General features: G+C 39.4%; 1 protein-coding gene across 2 annotated transcripts in view; it reads left to right on the top strand.

The window, feature by feature from the left end:
* Positions 1 to 5,800: 5,800 nt before the first annotated feature.
* STAMBPL1 (STAM binding protein-like 1) overlaps positions 5,801 to 19,247 on the top strand; it is a 55,684-nt gene continuing 42,237 nt past the window's right edge. The window contains exons 1-2 of one of the 2 annotated variants that reach the window (XM_011998096.1): positions 5,801 to 6,700; positions 8,522 to 8,682. The gene's annotated coding sequence lies outside the window, so the exon portion shown is untranslated. The remainder of the gene's footprint in view (positions 6,701 to 8,521; positions 8,683 to 19,247) is intronic. The other variant, XM_011998091.1, reaches the window with a different exon arrangement.

Below are 19,247 nucleotides of genomic sequence, written 5' to 3'. Positions count from 1 at the left end.
ATGAGTGGAAAAAATCAACCGTGCCTGCCGTTTCCAGTTTTGAAGCAGTTGCTTCCTGCATTTAATGACATGGGCTAAATTACCATAGTTATAATTCCTCAAATAAAAAGAACAGGTTATTTGGAACTTACTACTCTTTAATAGCATAGACCAGTGTTTCTCAAACATTTTGGCCTGAAGGTTTCTTTATGTTTTTAAAAACTATCTTTAAAAATGATTGAGAATTCCAGAGAGCTTTTGTTTTCATGGGTTATATCTACCCATGTTTACTGCATTGAAAAATAAAGCAAAAACTTTAAAAATATTTTATTAATTTATTAAAAAATAGTAAATTAATGACATGTTAAACTAAATATTCACATTTTTATTACAATTTATTTCTCAAAACAAAAATTAGTGAGAAAACTGTCATTGCTTTCTATTTTTACAAATATCTTTTGAGTCTGGCTTAAGAGATGACTGGATTCTCCTATCCGCATTTGCGTTCTAGCTGTGGTGATATCATACATGCAGCTGAGACACTCCACTGCAAATCCATGAGAATGAGAGTGAAAAAGCCAAATAATGTGTTTGCGTGTTTTTTAAATAGTTTTGATCTTATAGGCTGTCAGGGATCCCTGAGCCATATTTTGAGAACTACTGGTATAAACAATAACCAAGCCAGAATTTTAAGAACGTGTGTTTTCAATAATATAACAATTTCTGACATACATACTTTTAAGTGCATAATAATCTCTGAGAAGGATATTTTTTTCCAATATAATCATTTGAGTCCTAGTTCTTTTCTTTCCCTGGATGCTTTGTCTTTAGAGATATTTCAGAGCCAGGAAATTCTAAATTTAAAACAAAGAACAAGGACTCCAGCCTATCTAGTGTCAGGAAGAACAGTCAATGAGAACACCACTTTGTGTGCATACACCAAACAACTCCAGTACAGTATATGAAAATAGTTTTAATCTCCTGATTAAGGTAAATTCAACACTAAATGTTCTCTTTTTGTACCGTCAGTTCTAAGAAATAAGATCCTAGTCGGGTGTTGCCAGATGGGGAGATGAGAGATTACTCCAAGCTCGTGGCCTTTGGGGTGCCTTTAAGATAGAGTGACAGACCTCCATATTAAGACCAGTCAGAGGCAGGAAAGGTCCTCTTTGTCTGGAATACCAACACTTTGAGGCTATGCCAGCTTCTCAGAACAGATCTAGCTCTGATGTTGTGAAACAGAATAAAATCTGAGTGCTGGCTCCATATTCCCCATTCAGCGAGAAAGGTATTAATGTCTTGTCACTTGTCATCAGTTGGGAAATACTCAAACACAGCATTAGTTAATGAACCAATTTAGAATGTAATGGCCTATTCCTAGGTATAGCATAAACTAAGCAAATGACAGGGCAGTCACCATCACTCACTTCATCACTCTTCTTTAGGAAATAATGTGCCTTTCCTTCCTCCCTCTCTTCTTTATTCTTACCTTTGTCCTTTTCTCAAATACTTAAATTGTACCCATCATGAATGAGGTACTGTAGCAGATTCCAGCTCATATTTATCTGGCTGCCAAATCTGGTTTCTCTTTTTTTCCATTTTTTATTTTTGGAGACAGGGTCTCACTCTTTTGCCCAGGCTGGAGCGCAGTGGCACTATGACAGCACACGGCAGCCTCAACCTCCCGGGCTCAGGTGATTCCCCCATGTCTGCCTCCTGAGTAGCTGGGACTACAGGCGTGCACCACCATACCTGGCTAATTTTTTGTATTTTTACTAGAGGCTGGTCTTGAATTCCTGGGCTCACGTGATCCACCCTCCTCAGCCACCCAAAGTGATAGGATTACAGACGTGAGCCACCACGCCAGGCCTGTTTATTTTTAATTACTAAATGTTTTTTCTTCTAAAATAAAAGGAAAGTATGTCCTTTATAGAAAAATTAAAGTTAGAGTAAAGTAGAAACAAGTCCATCATAATTGCCCATAACCAATCTCTAGGAGGCCATTTAAATAATTTATCCTGGATTTGCTCCTGTATTCTTATCCATTGGAGATTTACATACTTGAGATATATATGCACGCAATTTTGTATCCTTGTTTGCTTAACATTGTATCATAAGCACTTTCAACGTCATTAAAAGTCCATCATAAACATAATTTTAATACCCAAAGTTGGTGATAAATATCTCAGTGCAGGAATCTTCTTCTTTGTTTCAGATTTCCTTAGGATAAATTGCTTCTTAGAAGTGGAATTACTGTGGGCAATGGGAAGAGTACATTTTAGAACGTTCCTTGACACACTGACAAATTGCTTTCCAGCAGTGTAGCAAAATCACGCCACCAGATAAGAGGGCTGATTTCATTGGACCCTCACCAATAATGAAGAGATGTTTATTGATAAGCAACATTTGTTAATATTACTGGTAAGGGGGGAAAAAAAACTCTATCTTTTAAAAAAGTCTGGAGTTGGTTTAGTCTGAGACAGTACGGCTGCGGCGTTTTGGTCTTTCAGATAAGTTCTTCTGCCAGCGCTGCAGATTTCAGTGTATCCTGGCATGAGAGGCTCCGCCTCCACCTGCTGCCACTGTCCTCTTGGAGCTAAAAGATATCTACTTACAGATAATATTGTGAAATTATAAGAATTTCAGCATAAGAAGATGGTTGTTGCATATAATCTTCCTGGCACCAAATAAATCTGTTTTAGAAACTTGGAAGAGAAACTGACCTAGAACAAGCTCATCTTGAAGGGGAAGTTAAGAACCCTACTTCATTTGCGTGAGTCCTGGGACCACGTCGAACTGGCTAAAAATGTCACTTGCAAGTACCACACAGAAAACAGAAATGTCACTTTGGCGGATTATAAGTTTGGACCACTTTTCATAAGACTGTGTTATGACTCGAATCTTGAGGAATTTGCAATGGAGCTCATGAAAGATGAGCATTTACAAGGGTTCTCAGACTCCACACAATTTACTATTTTGATGGATATGTTATTTACCAAAAGCAAATATATAAGTGCTTTGAAAATATTGACAGAGATGAAAAACCCAGATGGGAAGTTCACCAGTATACCTATGTTCTTGCTTTTGCAATTGGCTACAAAATGAATAGCTCTCAATCTTTCAAAGTCTGTACTACATTAAGAAATGAGGCCCCAATCAAAAGAGTTCTCTCCAGGAGAGCATCCTGTTTCCTGTGGCATTAGAACCAGGTGGCAAAAGCTATGCCCATTTTTTTCTCACATCACGAATCCAGAAAGCATAAAGTTTACTAATTTAGATATGATAATCCATATCCAGTCAAATATGTTAGCAACTGTGATAGAGATAACAAAGGGTGTTGCAGAAGGAAATGTATCAAGATTCGTTGAAAGACCTGAGTTCTCAGAGGAACTGCTGGCCAAAGTGAGGAAAAAAGGGAAAGATGCGCTCGTCTTTGTGGCCAGATACCATGAGATGTATGGGAAACTGCATGTCGTTGTCCAGGTCACCACTTACACTTTGGATCCTCTGCCTTGCGACATCCCTTTAAAAATGCAAGGGACGGGAAATCCCACATGTTGCCATAAAACAACAGGATGGTCACCAGTTAGACCTTCACCCTCTCTGCTAGTCCCTGCTGGCTGAGTAAATCCTAGTTTCAGTCCACCCGTGGGTATGAAGGACCTGCTTCTAGTGAGTTATTGGCTTCCCTAAGAAACAGGCATCACACTTCACCAGACACTACAGTGACACTCGATTTCCTCCCTAAAATCACTGAATGGTGGCATGCTGCTCTCTGAGAAGTTATGTCGTGTCACTGTGAAGATCTAGATACAAGCACAGAAAGCTTAGCTCCTTCAGAAAGCAGGCTTCCCCTGTGCACACTATTGAGGATCCTTGAAGGAATATGGTCACTGTCTACAGTCCAGGTTCCAGTACTGGAGTGGAACCCCGTAGGCACCATCAGGAATGAATTTCACTACAAGTGTGGTCAACTCTGATTTGCAAGGGAGTAATTACTTGCAAATTATACCCTTGCTGAATTCAGGAGTTCCAAAACCCTATTCTACCATATCAGAAAATAGCCCAGGATTTCCTCACTGCTCTGCCTTCATGTATTCTGTAACTTGAGCCGTCATTTTCTCATCTGCAAAATAATAGTGCTTATGTGTATTTGCATATATATTTGAAATCTTCATTCAAGGTTTAGTAGGGTAGAATTTTCTCAAAAATAAGAGAAATAAAGGTTCTGGAGCAAAAAAAAAAAATCTGGATTTTAAATTACTACTGAGATTGAATCTTTAAAAATGCAAGTAAAACTATAGGTCACTTAAAACTTCTCTAAGATAAATGTTGTATAAATACACTGGTGCTTGCTCTTCATTAACTCAACTAATAAAAGGGAAATAGTTTAAATCATACGTAAAGTTGCTATATCAGAGTTCTTGGTCGCAACACTGAAATCATTTCTGGCTGACTGAACCAGAAGAGAAATATATTGGAAAGTCATTAAGTAGCATACCAAAGAGACAGGAAGTTTGGCAAATCAGGCTCCTTCCACAGGAAGGGAAGCTTAGCAGCTGAAATTAGAACAGGTGGGTCATCACACCATTCAAACAGCTCACTGAGGACACCACTGGCATTGCCACAGTGTCACCTCTGGCACTACTGTCTCTGAACACAAAACCCACTTCACAGATAATGGAGACATTTCTAAAATGTTTCTTCTTGAAACACATAATCCAGACTCAAATAACGGTACAGGAGTCTCTGAGGCTGGTGTTGGGTCACAAAATGATACTCTAGCTGCCAGGGAGCGGGAGACGGTGGGTATTGGGCCATTTTGGCTTTTATATAAATTTGGATGCCAGATAGCAAGACCAGGATCAATGACCGCTCTAAACACGTATGTGGAATTTTTTGTTTCATAATGCTTTTTAGGAATCTGGCTAACCTTCTTAATTATCACTGAATTTTAAATTGTCCAGGAGATCATGAGATTATCTGGTCCAATACTGCAAACTCAAATGCCTATCATATTCTCAAATGTCAGTGAGGTGGGGGTGTATGGGAGTGGTGGGGACTGTGGAAAACTGAAGAGTGTCTTCACAGTCTAAAGGGGACACCCGCTATTCAGCTCCAGCTGATGGCTGCTAGAACTCGCCTTGGACCAAATATCTGATGTTACAATTTTACAGAAAATGTGAAAAGTCTGAATTTCTGTGAAATCTCCTAACTTCAACATTTGGAACCAACTTCAAACTAAGAAAAACAACACTGTTGCTTCTTAAAAATCAAGGCTGCAGGCTGCCTCCAACAATCAAACCTCCTCATTTAAAAGAAAAGAATTCAGGAAGATGAAGCTTAAGAAGGTGAAATGCCTGAGACCAAACAACTCAGTTGGTGGCTGAGCCAGGGCTAGAATTTTGGTTTCCAGAGGAAAGACTAACTAAGAAAAGCCAGTGTTTTCCCACCCCACTCTGCAGCCATTTCTCTCACTTGGAGGTAAGCTCCCAACCAAGCTCAAGAAAAGCGACTCTATTTCATCCAGCAGCCGCAACCTTCATAAAATGTTTATCAATTAATAGAACCTGTCAAGCCAATAGAAACAGCCTTCAGTATTGGATCAGAGTTAAAATTTAAGCTTCTACTACTTTCTAGGTGATTAACCTGGGATAAATTATTTTACTTCTCTGTCTCTCGTTCATGGAAAAAACAAAAACAAAAAATGAGTCCCTTTTACATATAGGTTGTAGCAGATGGAATAAGATCTTGTGTACCGACTGCCTAACACAGTGCCAGAACTGTAGTAAGAACACTGCATGTGATAGTACCATAACATCCAAGAGATATTCTAATAATTCGTATTTTCCAAGTACACACAAATTGGGGGTAGGGGGAAGAACTAAGGTGCTTCATGGTGGGCGTAGCCAGTTGTGGATAAATATCAAAAAGGAATTCCTGATATGAGGTATAAGTGGGATTTTCAACCAAAACCCTATCCTTCCCCAGACTCCAGTGACAGTTTAACGGTCAGCTGCTTCAAGGCTTGTGTACTGTGCAGTCTTCAAAGGCACCACTCCTGTCTATCTCGGTGAAATTGACAGTGGAGCAAAAGGGACTTTAGGTGGTTCCAGGCTGGGGAGAAGACGTGCAGGGTTTCAGATGCGAAAGTGGCACCCAACCGCTTCACTCTCGCTCTAGGCCATCCGCAGGGGCCCTGCTTCCTTCCACCTGCGGGCTTTTTCTGCAGAATGCGGGAAGCCGCCGCCGCCGCCAGGGAGGAGGGGGCGGAGGCAGAGGCGGAGGCGGCACCCAGGGGCCGGGGCAGGGGAGGCCGGGACCATCGCAGTGACAATTTATTTTCCTGCAGCAGCGGCAGCAGGGACGGCTGCTGAAGGTTCGGGGTCGGCCGGCCTGCGCGTGGGTTTGCGAGGAAGCTGTTCATCCCCTGCGCTGAGGTGTCCGACAGTGAGGAGGAGAGCGACGCACGGAGCCCGCGCGAGTGGAACCAGCAAAGCTCCATCGGTCGGCACAGGAGAAGGGGGAGGAGGCACGGCCGAGGCAAACGAGCGGACGCCTAGTCGCCGGGTGCCGGTATCACCCCGCTGCAACGCCTTCCAGAAAAAGCCACCGCGGCCCGGGTTGCAGCGGCCGGACGGATGCCAAGGCCACACGGCAGGCGCGGGGGCAGCCGTCGCAGTCGCCGTCCCACGCGCGCTGCGGACACCCAGGGTTGCTGGTGAGTAGCGGCGCGCGCGCTTGAGTGAGAGCGCGCACCGGACGGGGAAGTACGCACGGCGGGTGCGTGTGCCTCGTGGCCTGGCGCGCGCCGGCCCTTCCGCTGGCAGCGTCCGGTCCCGGGCTGGCTCCGGGGGAGGAAAAAGGCACTTTGGCGGCTGATCGCTTCCTTCCTGCCAGTCCTGCGATCGGCCGCCTCCATCGGCGCCGCCTGCATGCGCCTCTCCGCGGGGCCCTCGGGGTTAGTTTCACCTTGATAGGGAGGCAGGAAGCCCTGGCTGCTGGTGGCGGGGCGGGACTCTGGCCTGACCTATACGTGGGTGCGCCTGTTTTTCTGGTTCAGCCCTGGGTTGCAGCCCTGGAGATGATGTCGACCTTGGGAGAGACCACTGCACTGTCTCTAGCGGCGCGGTGTGGAGGAGGGAAGGGCGAGGGTTAGAAAAACGGACCTTTACCCTGGCCGAGCAGGTGCCATGCCTTTCCAGATGATGTTACTTTTGTGCCGTTCATGAGCGACTAAGACATTGCGCCGCACCTGAATAACTTAAAGCCTTCACCTAAAGCCCCCGGTGAGATGCACAAAGAAATGGAATGTCTCCAAAACATATTTTTTTCAGAACTTTCTCTAAAACAACTCAGGCTGCTGATACCCCCAGAGCCGAAGGTGCCATAATTGCTGAAGTTTAAAAGAAAATTTATACAAGGAATAAGTAATTCAGGAAACGGAACCCAATCTAGAGGTTTAAAAAAAAAAAAAAATCAAGTGCCTGGGAAGTGGGGTGGGGTGGCCTGCTTCCTGGAAATCTGTGTTCGGTAGTAAGTAAAAAAGACAGCTTTCAAAGTAAGCCCCAGTGAGCACACTGCTTTCCAAACATCCTGCTCATTACTGAGAATAACATGAAGTCCTGGATTTTAAGCTATTTCCGAAGACATAGTAGATATCACTAGGATGCCGGTTTATGGTCTCGTGATTTAAGGCCCTGTCAAGGTCATTAACGTAGATTTGTTCCAGCTGATAAATTATACCTGAATGTTTGATTGTCCGTGTCAGTATTTTTGAGGGTGGGTTTTGACGGTTGTTTTACACAGAAATTAAGCCACCGTGTTTTGTTTTTATCCCGACCTTGTTTCCATTGGAAATTTTGTGTTTTCAGGATGGATGCTACATTGTATTTCAAAAATATACTCTGCCACTGGATTATAGTGGGCATTGTGTAACTACACTATACATGTCTTTATTTTTAATACAAGTTAATGTCGCTGAGCAGTAGACTCTTTTTGTTTACCATTTGCACCATGAGAGCTTCTCCATTCAAAGCGTGAAATGTTATTGGAATCTACCTGGAAAATGAATTGGCTGATTGTTTTCTGTTCAGAAACGCATACAGCAAATTGCCACTGAGAATCTACTTTTGCATATACTTTGGCTGTAATTTATGTAGCAACTGGGTCTTGGGAATTTCAAGAAGAAACTTGTTTTCTTATCCCCACCTGTAAAGTAAACACCAAAATTTAAATTATAAGGCAGATAACCTAAGTCCTTTACCCCTATCTCAGCCTTCAAGGCCTGTTTCTTGGTACCCTTTCCCTGTTTCATAGGAGTCTTACGGTTTGTGGGAGGCTTGAAGGGAGTAATGAGGGACCTGTTTCCTAAGGATGTCCTCAGTAGAGAGATTTGCTTCTGGAGGAGAGAGTGTCTTTGGGGTTGGTTCCTAAGAAGGACTGATAAAAATATTATAAAGGATTGTTAATAATAGTTCCCTCTTCTTACTTTCAGCACATAGGACTTAATTAACACCATTTGATCATTTCCTTCCTTTAGGACCCTTCCCAGCTGTAAGAATTTACTGCTACAATCCAAGAAATGAGATTGCATTTTACAAGAAAAGAAGGCTGATAATTCTTGCCCAAAACATGAGAAGTAGAAGGAATGTGAGAGAAAATAATGTAGATTCCGTCCAGGAAGTGCTAGGTGCTTTCCTGGTGGGTGCATTTACCAATTAGAGACATTTTAATTAATCTACCGGATTTACGATTCTGTCTACTACTAACATCTTTTTCTTGACCTTATGAAAGATTTATAGATGGCTTCAACTGAAACTACAGGAAATGACTCATGGTTATCCCTGAAGATATTAGAGCCAGCTTTCCATTCCTTAGAGCTGATGCATAGCAGCTCTTTGATAAATATTTGCTACATAAATGAAAAATTTTAGAATGTCTTCCTAACCAAACTACATCACCTCTTTTGCTATTGATTTTTTAAATCATAACTTTATATGAGTCACCAAAGATTCCATCAAATTGAATCCCAGTTCATATAATCAACTAAGAAGGCCAACATCCTCGATTGAAGAAACAATAATAAAATCAAAACAAAACAAAAACAAACAAAACTCGAAAACAAAACAAAAACAAACAAGAAATACTATTGGTACCTGTTGACTTGCTTATTCCAGCTATCTGAACATGTGAACTGTCCAGTTGAACGTGTGAATGTACATTCAGAAATCCTGAGTTGACATCAGAATGTTCAACTCAGGAATAATCTGGATGTAGCTACATCTGGATGTGGCTTTTGTCAGAAATTATTTGCATTTCTAAGCAAATCAGATTAACTTCTAGTACAATCTTGCATCTCTGCATGTCAAGTGGACAGGCCAGTTTAACATTTGGCATATTGCTGAGTCTTCAAAACACATATTGTTTGATTCTCTAACTTTTAAATTAAATCCATATTATTTTTTCTATTGATGTGGTTGGTTTAGAGACATTAAATTAGACTGGTGGTTACTTAGTAACTTGTGTTTGGTGGTTACTTAGTAACTTGTGTTTATTAAAAGAAGCCCCTTGATATAAACACCAGTACTTCTTATGTCTTGATTTGCTCTAGTTAACCTTTAAAGGTACTCTTTTGGAAATGGGTCCATTGTCTTGACTATTAAGGATGTTATGACTCCTTTTTTTGTTTGTTTTAATTCTGACTTTCCATCTCCCATCATTAGAAAGTCTCCCAGTTATTCAGGTTCCAGTTTCAGGATGACAGATTAGAAAGCTATCTGAAATTTACCTGGATATTAACTTTCTAGTGGATAATAATAATGCAAATCTTATTCTTGAAATTCTTCCTTTTATGTCCTTCCCTGATGAAGCTTGTTTCATTCTGAACAAAAGTAAAATAAGATTCTCAATTTATTTTTTAAAATTGGGCTATGTCCAAAGATAAATACATAAAAGTAAAATATTATGTAAAATAAAAAACTGCTTATCACTGTTCTGAAGTAGCACAAACACTGCTATTCTCTGCATAATGAAACGTGGCCATTCCTATCAAGTATTTATTTGATAAGTAGGCTCTTGAGCACTTGAACAGGAGTTAAAAGCAGGTTTCCTCCATGTCGTATTAAGGCCCTTGAAAGCTGGGGGAGGAATTTTGATTTGAGGTGGTAGCCAATTGTAGGTTCCTTGAAAGGGAGCAGGTGCGAAAAGCATCTTGTCAGAAGAACTCTTTGGCAGTTGGGTGGAGAGCGGATTAGTATTAGCAAGTGGAGGCGACAATCCAGTGTCTCATGGTGACAGCCTGATCTCAGATCCCATTGCGATGGAGAAAAGAAAACCTCAGGCAGATATCAGGATTCTTTGTTTTATGTGAAAGAGATCGAAAACCTGTGGCACAAGTGTGATCACTAATACCTTCCACACCCACAGGGACATCACCAGTGGATTACAGCATTCTTTCCTGTGGAGCCCTGGTGTAACCTCAGAATCTTGCGAACATTTGACAAATATTTATTAATAGCTGTTCGTTATTGAAGATGTGTTATATGCCAGGCACTGTACTGCTTTAACACAAGTTTATCTCAATGGTGATGGAGTGGTTGGAAACAGGATTTTTCCCCCCACTTTCTAGTTGTGTATCCTTGGACAAGTTACTGACTTCTGTGAGTCTCAGTTTCCTTGCTTTTCAATTGAAACATTAGTTTCTATCTCAGAAGGTTTTAGGGAGGGTTAAATAAATAGCTGTAAATACAAAGTGTTTAGAACAATGTCTGGCACAAAATTAAGTGCTATATGTGTTCGTTGTTATTCTTGTTATTATTCTTTAAATAACCTTATGCCTAAGTACCATTTTGCAGATTTAAAAAATGGATGTACAGAGGAGCTATGTGAATTGCTCAGCATCATAGGCTGGTAAATGGTAGAGCTGGCCATCAAACCCAGGCAGTATGATTCCAACACCTCTTGTCCTGACTTGTATGGATCCCTGTCTCCTATACTGCATACCGGGTGCTGGGGATACTGATTGGAGCAAGAAAAGTAGGGGCTTGTCCTCATGGAGCTTCAGTGTTCCAATCCTCTCCAATGTAGATCTGTCATCTCCAATGTAGAATTAGTAGCCAGATTATAACTGTTTTTCCTTGATGTTTTGGTATTTTGTAGGTAATGTTTTTATTAAGTTCTTTATTAAGAAGTGCTCCAATTTGTGTTTTCATATATGCTTTAAAAATGGATTATTTTCTGGATCTTTACTCTAACACAGTTGGCATATACAATACTCATGTCTCTCCTTATACTCAAGGTTTCTTATGTCTCCCTCATATAATGTGTCAGATTCTGGGGCAAGTTTTAGTATTCTGAAAAGCTTATATGCCATCCACTTACCTCCACACTCCCAGAGTCTCAGATATCTCCCATTGTAAGCTGTGGTGAGTGAGAATGACATTTCTAACCATCTTTTAATTCAGCGTATTCAGAATATTTTGTAGAGTAATGGCAAAGCAAGTTTTAGTTGTTCTTTGACTTGTTGAAGTAATTATGTCTAGTTATAAGAAGCCAGATTTTATTTATAGGTGGGAAGACTCCTGTAGCAGTGAAGACTAAGCAATTCTTAACTCCTTCAGAGCTTTAGGATGGAATCTGCCATCACTGACTCCCGTATATTGACTTTATTGCATTAATTCTTATAAACGTTTGTTCTTATAACTCTCAGAAATCTATAGCTAGTATTGTTTTTTTCTAAGTAGGTGAAACTTTTTCTTGGTCTTGTATAAAGTTGAATTTGCCTCCAGCAGAGAATCATTGAGTATAAGGAGAGATATATGTGTTGTGTATGCCAACAGTGTTAGGCAAAACAAAAACAAAATAATCAGTTTTTTAAAGCATATGTGAAAATGCAAATTGGAGCACTTTTTAATAAAGAACTTAATAAAAGCATTGCTTACAAAATACCAAAACATCAAGGAAAACTAGCAATCCTCTGGGTACTAATTTTACATTGAAGATGATAGATTTACTTTGAGATTTACTTTGGAGATGGTTGGAACCCTGTAGTGCCATGAGGGCAAGCCCCCACTTTTCTTGCTCCAGTCGCTATCCTCGGTACCCAGCATGCAAGTATAAAACACTAATAATTTTGTTGATGGAAATTTTGAAATCTCACTGTTAAAAATATACTCTGCATCCTTTAATTTACCTTTTTGTGTAAATTACACATTATATTATTTGGCAAAAGTTCAATTCTTTTTAAAGAAACATTTTAAATTTCATGAGTCTAAATCTGATTAAAGATGAAAGAATCTGAGATTTGGTGAATTTGGCTCTTTGTTTTTTAAACTGTTGCGATACTTAGGTTTCAGTGGCATCACAGTAACTGAACCAGATTCAGCAAAAGCTCATGCAAGAGATAACTGTTAAGAGGCCCATCAGGAGTTATTCATTTTAATTGTGTGATTTGATGCTTCTCTGGGTTAATTTAGAAACAGGAAGCCAATGATGACTCATTTTTAACCCTTTCTAGCTCCCTGTGAACCCTGCCTGCCTGTTTTGCATTCGCCTGTGTTCAGAGACAGGCTCAGCTGCAGGTTCACTTTGAGAGTGTTACATTTCAAACTTGCCTGGCTAGTGCACTCATCAGCTATGCACGTTTAATTAAAAGTGTAGGAAAAACTATAGCCAGGAATGATGACTATGGCTAAATTTGGCTCATCTAAGGACCCTGTGATTCTATTTATCCTGTCACTACAACTATCATTTAACACTAGAAATACAGAGAAGTCGTTCTGCCTTTGGGCCCATGCTTCGGTCTTCTGGTGGGTTGACTCTGGCTTTTTTCCCAATCTGTTCTGTCCTTGAAAGGTTGGTGTATAAATTGTTCCACAAGATAAGTTTTCTTTAACTATAGGAACAAATGGACATGGTGGATGGAACGAGACTGGGAAAGAGAGGCCTGAAATATGCCCTTCCTATGCTAATGTTGCCATTTACCTGGGCAAAGAAACTGCTTACTTAATCTATAAAGTAAGCTAAATAAATTAATTAATAAATAAGATGAAAATCACTCAAAATCATTGGTGGGTGTAGAACTTTTTTTTTCAATTCATGAAAAATTCAATAAATTGAAATGTGGATCTTGAAAGAAATATAACTATCATATTCTTATGGCACACTTAGTTATTTTTCTTTTGTCAAATATAATATTATTGAATAACTTAGGTAACTAGGGCAGTGATTCTCAAACTAGGCTCAAAATAAGAAAATGTCCCCCATCCCACCCCTAGAGATGATTATTCAAAAGATTTGGGTAGAGCCTGGCAGCCTTCCTTTTTATCTTTTTAAAACAAGGGTCTTGCTCTGTCACCCAGGCAGGAATGCAATGGTGTGATCATAGCTCACTGCAGCCTTGACCTCATGGGTTCAAGTGATCCTCCCACCTCAGCCTTCTAAGTAGCTGGGACTACAGGTGTGTGCTGCCACACCTAGCTATTTTTTTTTAATTTTTTTTTGTAGAGATGAGGTTTTACTGTGTTGCCCAGGCTGATCTTGAATTTCTGGGCTCAAGTGATCTTTCCACCTTAACCATTCCGAGTACTGGGACCATAGGCATGAACCACCGCGCCTAGCAGCCTTCCTTTTAGCAATCTTCTCAGGAGATTCTGATGTAGGTGCTCAGTAAACCACCCTTTTGAGAAGAATCTACTTAAGAGCTAAATCTAATCTTATATTCAAATTCTTTCTTCTACTTTTATGTTTTGAGCATTTGTTCCTCCTGATTTCAATAGACATTTTCATGTAATAACATATATGTCAGTGCTGCCTTGGAGTTCTCATTGAAGGTACGATATATTGCCTTTCCTAGTCTTGATATGATCTATCTTTTGATGGGTGGAATCAAGATACCACAGGGTTGGTGGGAATTTTTAGAGATAATGTACATTCTTCTGAGTGGCAGATATTTGGATAGGGCAGAGATGGTTCTGATCAAAGGAATGTAAGAGAAGACATATTCTTACATGAGTAGTGGAAGACACAGAGAAGGGGAAAGGCTCAGATAACAGAGGCCACTGAAGGGCTGACGAGGGTTTAGACCTCTTCTGGCAGGCACTGGGTTGCTGCAGTGCAGTTTTTGAACAGGGGACTAACTGGATGCAAACAAGTGCACTCCTGAGCTAGAGACACACAGTACCTGGTCCAGAAACAAAGGATCAAGGAACAGGTGGGTGAAGCAGGCTGGTTTGTCACCATAAAGGCAGAAAGAAACAAGGGTGAGGACTTGGGGCCCAGAATTTGGTAGGACTGATTTTCAAGGGTTTATGCAGTAGGGTTCTCCAACTCTGTATTCCTGAAGGTCTATAGCTTTTTGGTAAATTGCTTTTTTCTGCTATTGATGTTATGGTGTGTACATTAAGACCATCCAGCTCAGCCTCACGCCAGGATTTAGGAAGTCCTTGAATAATTGCTACAACTACCAGTACCTTAATATTGTGAGGCAAGGAAACCTCAATTATTCTTAACTTTGGGCCAGAGAAATAGACTCAGAGAGTTAAGTAATTTACCAGAATTTACACATGTAGAAATTGGCAGGGCTAGGATTCAAATTCAGGGCAACCTATTCAAAACTTGTAGGTTTTAAAAAAAAGTATAATTTGATTACAAAGTGATACATACTTATAACAAATTGTATAGCAACGAACAAATAAAAAGTGAAAGTCCCTCATAATCCCACCCTTGAGAGAACAGCTGAAAAAAATTCAGTAAATGTTGTTCCAGACTTGTTTCTTGAAAAATTCCAGTATACGTAATGAATACATGTGCATTCATATTATAAGGGTGGAGCTATGTTTTATATGTTATTCCATAGCTAGCTGTTTTCACTTCATGCTGTAACTTGGGTGACATCCTGGTTCAGTACAAACAGATATAAGTCATTTCTAACAGCTTCATATGCTATAGAGGTTATTTATTGTAAATATTCCTCTTTTGATGGCTATTTATTTTTATTTCCAAAATTTTAATATTTTAAAACCATGCTGCAGTGTGTGTGTATATATTAAATGGTCAGGGAAATCTATGGGGGGATCTTAGAATTGGAATTGCTTAGTCAACATGAGTGCATATTATTTTAAAACTTGACAATTTTTTCAATCCTCATCCATACTGAGTTGGACAAATCATGTAAATTTTATCAATCAAATACCTTAAATACCTGGCTTAAATTCAGTTTCTTAATTACTAGTGAATTTAGATGTTTATTTCTTGTGACTTAACTGTTTATATTTCTCTTATTACTTGCTCATGTCACTTGCCCATTTTACTCAACTCTTTCTTACTGTTATGCAAATGATTCCTATAGTTTAGAGATAATAGATATTATAGCTGTCAGTGGTGCAAACTTTTTTATTCTTGTTGAAAAGATTTTTAAAAGTACTATTCAAGCATTTACAAAATATTTTATTTAAAAATAATTTTAGACTTTCAAAAGATTTTGGAAATAGTACACAAAGCTTTTATACAAACTTTACCCATATTCCTCAAATATTAACACCTTGCAAAACCACAGTAGTTGTCAAAACCAGTAAATTTACACTGATACAGTACTATTGTCTAATCTGCAGATCTTATTCAAGTTTCACCGAAGTCCTTCTGGACAAGGATCCTGTTGGGGATCATGCATTGAATTCATTTGTTATGCCTCCTTAGTCTCTTTTATCTGCAACAGTTCCTAAGTCTTTCTGTCTTTCATGATCTTGACACTTTTTAAGAGCACTGGCTGATTGTTTCGTAGAAAATACCTTGATTTGGGTGTATTTGATGTTTCTTCATGAGTATGTAATCAAGAGAGTGACCTAGTCTGACGATGGTCAAAAATAAGTTGCCTGAAAAAGAGATGCTTAAGCTAACACTGCAAAGATGGGTAGAAAGTGGAAGTGTGAACTGAGGATGGAGTGCCTTTGCATTGACTTTGCATAGTGCATCTCAGCAACTGAAAGAAGCCAGTGGAGGAGGTGGTGTGAAAGAAGGCTCTAAGGAGGCAGTCTGGTCAGACCCAGCTTTGTGGGACTCATTAAGGATATAGGATATTAACAGCAATCGAACATCATTCAAGTGCTTTAAGCAAAGGAATGGCAATATCTGAATCAGATTTTTTAAAGATCACCACAGGTAGTTTCTTCACCAGGTAGAATTAATCGAAGGGGAGCAAGACAGAAACAAATACAACAATTAGAAGGCAATTCTAGCAATGCAGGCAGAGAAAAGGGTGGGGTGTACATTAAAGAGCCTCCCTGCAAAGATGGTGAAAACCTGCAGTTTTGAGAGATGCTTTGGAAGGCGAATCTGAATCTGCACATTCAGATGGTAGAATGGATGTGGGGTTAAGGGAAAGGGTAGGTGCAGGATTGCTAATATCAGAGTTTGCCAGATTTTGTGTAAATGACTGGATGTTGGTACCATCCATGGAGATGAAAGAGACAATTCTTCACCTTCTGATAGTGAAGTCAGAAGCATCACCATCTCCAATTCATTTAGATGTCAACATTTACAGTATCTTTGCTTATTTATGCTCCTGTATCTCGTTACAGCCACTTAGCTTCCAAGTTCTATGGTTTTTCCTCAGGATCTTCCCCAATAACTGTTTGTCCTTCTCCATTTCTTTCATTGCTCTTCAGTTTGGACAAGGGTTTCCTCATTCCAGTGTTGCATACTTGCTTCCTCTCTGGGCTACCAATTCCTCTCTTCTCTGTAACTTTATCCATCGCTTCCAGAGTATTTGCATTTAATAATTGTGTACTAAGTGCCTCGTTAGGGCAGATCACCTTGTTGGGAAGAGTTGGGAATTAAGTAAGTTAAGTATATTTTAGATAATTGGAGTCAATTCCCAGTTATAATTGAGGCAGAAGGAAAAAGGCCATTCTGCCTAGCGGTCAAGAAAGGTCCATATTCTTCTTTCACTCCTTACATAAAAATAAATTCCACACGGATCAAATATATTTATCCAAAAATGGCTAACCACAGAAGTACCAGAAGAAAAGATTGGTAGACATATTTATTTCAAGACCTTTTAAAGAATGTTGGGAAACCTAGATACCATAAAGAAAATAGGTCCACTTGAAAGCTTAAATTTTAAAAATTCTATGTAAAAATTAAACAACTTTCAAGCACGAATGTCAACTGAACTAATAATTATAGAAGGAATAATGGAAATAGAAAAATGGCCACTTTCAAACACCACAATAATTGTCTCGGGGGAAAAAATCTTTGGATGCTAAAATTAGTGGGCAATGGCATATTTGCATAGTCTCCCTACAAGATACTTTTCAATTGTAAAGAGAAAAATAGTATCGGGGAGAACCTGACAGATATAACTTAAACAAATATCGAGATTAACATCATTAATAATTGAACAAATCAATAACATATGTCTCCTGATACATTATGAAGGATACACCATCACTTATAAGGTATTTTTGCCAAAAAAAATGCATAACTCTCATTGTTTTCTGTATTTCATCTTTGTCACAGTTACCACAATCTTTATTAGATAATTGTGTACATAATTGTTTGTTATTTTTACACCTTTCTGCCCCATTCCTGGCCCCTAGCAGAATGTAAGGTCCATAAAAGCACAGAGTAGGGGCTTTATAAGTAACATTGAATAAATGAATGAATGAATAAATTTATTTGGAGCTATCAATATTTACAGGAAAGATCCATCTAGCCTTGGACTGTATCGAATGAAAAATCACAGTTGGGTGTCCTGGTGGAAATGGATGGAGGACATTTGAAGGTACAATGCTAAAGCTCAAATTAAGCCGAAGCCACAATTAAAAAAAAAAAAAAAGTGTCTTGTAGAATAAAGATACATCAAGAGAAAAAGATGGAATATTAATATTTGAGATGCAGGGTGAGGGAGGAGAAAGGAAACACCTCCACTTCAGAGAGACCAAGGCAGGAGTTGATTTTAAATAGGGAATGTTCAGCAGCTCAGGGCCAGGTGCCTCGTGGGGGTTTGTAACTGTTTAATGCAGTGAGTCTCAAGTTTTAGTGTGCATAAAAACATCCTGGGCTGCTTGACAAAAACTAGAGATCCCTGGGGCACCCTTCCCAGAAATTTTGATTCAGTGGGGCCTAGAAATCTGTGGGGTTTGTGTGTGTGTGTGTGTGTGTGTGTGTCTGTGTGTGTGGCCAGCACACCTCTCCTCCACCAAGGCATTGTAATGCAGGCAGGTTATCCAGGAACCACTCCCAGAGGGAACTTGGCATCAAAATCGGGGGGATGTCAGCTCTAGGGTAGGAAGGTAGGAAGCGGATGAGTGGTGAGCAAATAGGAACAGCAGATGACCACTTGCTAACAACTTTGCCAGTATAAGGAGCTCTTCAAGAAAACTCTTTAAAATGGATTGCCAGGGAAAGTTAAGAAGGAAACTGTCTTTTCTGCTTCTGCCTACTGCATCGAAGAGATTGTCCAGTGCACAACCAAACATATGAATACAGCCTCCATTGGGACATGTTAAACAGTTAAGATTCTTATGGTTGGAGAACAGTGGAGAAGCAGTGAATGAGAAGTACTTCAGGATAGCCCTCTTTTGCTTTTGAATAATAGTGCTGGACTCAGTTCATTTTGTTGAACTACTGTCCTTAAGAAAGTTATGAAACTTAAATAAAATTGATTAATAATGCCCAAGGACTAACTCCATTTCTGAGCTTTTAGGCAACTGGCAGGCAGGAAAATGATGCTATTTAAAACATTTATTTGTGACTCATTATACTTCATTGAACTAAGTATTTTTTGGATAGTATTTTCTTAAAAGCAAATTGCAATAAAAAAGGAAGTATATTAAAATGTACATTAAAGTGTAGTGCCTTATGGGTAGCTTATCTTTAGAAATGCATTATTTCCAAGAATTTTAAGTATTTTAGCAGGAGGAGAGCACAGTTAGCAAGTTCATATGAATTTATGGTGAAAAAATACCTGTGTACAAATGTGAATCTCCAGCACCTCAAATTCATTTGCCAAGTGTTTTGTGATGCATATTAATTGAATCATCACATTTAGAAAAGAATCTAAAATGAGTACAATGATGAGCATATGAAATACCTTTTATATACCACAAAAATGTAGAATTTATATTAAAAACCAGCAAATATTTTGAATTGAACTGTGTCTAGATAGAATAATTATGGATTTGAATTTCTTAACTACATATATCATGTAGTCAGTCCACAGACACGAAGTCATTCTGCCGATGAAAAAAGTGAAGGGGGCTGGGCAC

The sequence above is a fragment of the Mandrillus leucophaeus genome, unplaced genomic scaffold, assembly GCF_000951045.1.
Source record: "Mandrillus leucophaeus isolate KB7577 unplaced genomic scaffold, Mleu.le_1.0 Scaffold1154, whole genome shotgun sequence".
NCBI classification, from domain to species: Eukaryota; Metazoa; Chordata; class Mammalia; order Primates; family Cercopithecidae; genus Mandrillus; species Mandrillus leucophaeus.
The sequence above is the reverse complement of the archived record's forward strand: the minus strand, read 5'-3'. Positions and strand labels throughout refer to the sequence as shown.